Here is a 3,570-nt window from a genome sequence, read left to right as displayed (position 1 = left end):
ATTAATGATGGTTTCCAAAACAAGTGTTTTTATTTGAAAATACAGTTCGCAATTTTCAAATAAAATTTATGCTTTTAGTATCTTATCTAAGAAACATCTGCCTGCCTAAAGGTTGTAAAATAGTTCTTTTATAATTTTTCTAGGTTTACAGAGCTTGTCTTTATATCACATTATTAAAGTACAGTATTATTTAGCATATTATAATTATCATATTACATAGTTTGATTCAAGTTAACTTTGTATGTAATGAGGTGTCAAGTTTATTTTTTTCTTAAAGATATATAGTAGTTCTGTCACATTTCTTGAAAATACTCTCATTTACCTAATTGAATTGCCACCTCTTTCAAAGATCAATTCATTATAAATATTTGGGGATATTTGTGTATTTCCAGTTTTGTTTCATTGATTTTATGTCTGTCCTTTCATGAATACCACCAAACTGTCTTGATGAATGTTGGCTTAATTAGCATATCTAATTGTAATGTAATGTAATGTAGTGCGATCCCCCATTTTTCAATGTGAATTATAGAATTGTCTTCTTAGTTTCTACAACAAAACTTGCTGGTATTTTGATTTGGATGGCATTAAATCTAGAGAGAAATTAGTAGATAATAAATGTTTTAAAACAACATTGAGCTCTTCATTGGGTGGACAAAGGATAGCTATTGTTTTGATTGGGTCTTATTTAATTTTACTTATCAATAATTTGCATGTTCAGGATCCCTGAGTGGCTCAGTTAGTTAAGCACCTGACTTCAACTCAAGTAATGACCATGGGCTCCTGGGATCAAGCTCTAGGACCCTCCTCTCTGCTCAGCAGGGAGTCTGCTTGTCCCTCTCCTTCTGCCTTTCTCCCAACTAGTGCCCACTCTAATAAATAAAATATTTAAAAATTTTTGCAATATTTAATGAATAAGATCTACATGTATTTTATTAAGTTTATTACTAAATATTTTGGGGGGGGATGTTGTTGGAAATTGAGTTACATGTTATCTCACTTGAGCACTTTGTCGTGGATATTTACAAGCAATCTAATTCTGTACCTTTGCTTGCTTTAGGGCTATTTAGATCTTTCTAAGTTCTTTTTAGCCTGTTTTGGTTATTTGAACTCTTTAAGGAATTTGACCATCTCATCTAAGTTGTTAAAATGTGATACTGTTTATATTATTACTATTTCCAACAATGTTTGTGGATCTGTCTATTATTTTTATATTTTCAATTTTTTCTTAGTATACTTTAAAACTCTGTTATTGGGCACAAATGCATTTACGTTTGTTATATCTGCCTCATGTACTGATCATTCTATAAGTGTGTGATTTCTCTTTGTCTCTAGTAGTGCTCCCTGACTTGAACTGAATTTTGCCTGATGTTGGTATAGTCATAGCCACTTTGTTATGGGCTTAGTTTGCCTGACACGTCTCTTCCTTGTAATCTCAATCTATATACCTTTTATTTTTTTAAAGATTTTTTTTTATTTATTTGACAGACAGAGATCACAAGTAGGCAGAGAGGCAGGCAGAGAGAGAGAGAGAAGGAAGCAGACTCCCTGCTGAGCAGAGAGCCTGATGCGGGGCTCGATCCCAGGACCCTGGGATCATGACCTGAACCGAAGGCAGAGCCTTTAATTCACTGAGACATCCAGGCGCCCAACAATCTATAGATCTTTGTATATACCTTTTAGTGCATCTAGTGTTACTGGCATATATTAATTCTCAGTTTTCAACCAATTCTAATAATCTTTTTTTAAATGTAGTATTTAATTTATTCACATTTAATGATTTAACAAAATTACTGGTATAGGTAGATTAAGGTCTGCCAGTTTCTTATTGTTTTCAAATTGATTACTTCAGTTAATATATATGAAACTTGCCATAGTATATTTTAATTTATTCCCACACTTTCTATAATACAGCACACATATTGCATCTCTCCCCACACTAGGCTCTTTCTTTAAGCCCATCAATCTATATATCATAAGCCTATCAATGTGCTGTATCAGGTTTTTTTCCTCTAACTATTAGATACATATTTTTAAATAATATTTATGATAAAACACCTATTTATCATTTCTGGTGCTTTATATGCCTTCTATAGATAAAAGTTGCCATCTGGTATCATTTACTTCCAGCCTGAAATCCCTTTACAATATCTTCTAGGGCATGTTTGTTCTTGGCAAATTCTCAGTTTTTACTCATTTTGAAACTATTCTTCACACTCCACATTTTTGAAATTCTTTCTTGAAGGATTCAGAATTTTGACTGAATTTTTTTCATTTAGCACTTTGAATATGTTAATGTTTTATAGTTTCTATAACTTCCAACATAAAGTTAAGCATAATCTCATCACTATTTCACCAAACGTAACACGTCCTTTTTTTTTTTTTTTTTTAATTTCCACATCTTGATACTCTCCCCTTGTGTAACTCCTTCTTTTTTTTTTTTTTTTTCTGAGTTCTTTCGAGATATGACTAGAAGTTATAGTCTTTATTTTGTTTAGTGTTTATTGAGCTTATTTGATCTATATGTTAGTGTTTCCCAGCAAATTTGGACATTGTTGGCCACTCTCTTAAATAGCATGTCTATGTCCCTACTGTTTTCTCCTTAACTTCTAAGATTCTACCAACAAATATGTTGGATGACTTGATATCATTCCACTAGTGTCTGAGACTATGTTCAATTACTTCACTTTTTTTCTCTGCTTAGAGTATTTAATTTACACTGATCTATGTTCGAGTTGAGTGATTATTCGGTTCTTTATCAGTGGAGTCTATCTAATAATTCAATTTCAGTTACTATTCTTTCTAGTCTTACAATTAAAGTTTTTGTTTCCATTAAGAAATTCATGTACTGTTCATTTATTGAGAGCATATTTTTCTTTAAATTTTCATATAAATAGCTGCTTTAAAATTTTTGCATAATTCACCATCTATGCTCAATTTTTTTTTCTTACAAACTGATACTACTCCCTCAATATGATTAAGATTATGAAATGTAAAATTATGTTCAACTAAAATAAATTATAATTCTGACAAGTTTTTTGATATAAACAGTAATTATTTTCTTCAGAGTTTCAACTTAAACATGATTTCCTAGATCCATACCAAACTGAAAAATCTTAAGTTACTTCTAAATAAAGTTAATTATTTGGTATTCTTCAGATACTTGAATAAATTTTAAGTAAAAAAATACTGAAACTTATATATATATTATATATATATATACACACACACACATATCAGATCTTCTTTTTATCCATATATATTATATATATGGATATTATATAATATATATATATATATACATATATATGTATATATATATACACACATCAGATCTTCTTTTTATCCATTCATTCATTGAAGGGCACCTAGATAATTTCCGTATCTTGGATATTGTCAATAATGCTTCAGTGAACATGGGAATGTAGATATCTTTTTGATATCCTGTTTACATCTCCATTGGTTATTTACCCAGAAGTGGGATTCCTGTATATAACTGTGTTCAGTAGTGGCTGCACCAATTTGCATCCCCACCAACAGTGCACAAATGCTCCCTTTACTCTACATCTTTGC

This window comes from Mustela putorius, unplaced genomic scaffold, assembly GCF_011764305.1.
Source record: "Mustela putorius furo isolate JIRA1106 unplaced genomic scaffold, ASM1176430v1.1 tig00000779_pilon_pilon_pilon, whole genome shotgun sequence".
NCBI classification, from domain to species: domain Eukaryota; kingdom Metazoa; phylum Chordata; class Mammalia; order Carnivora; family Mustelidae; genus Mustela; species Mustela putorius.
Note: the sequence above shows the minus strand (reverse complement) of the source record.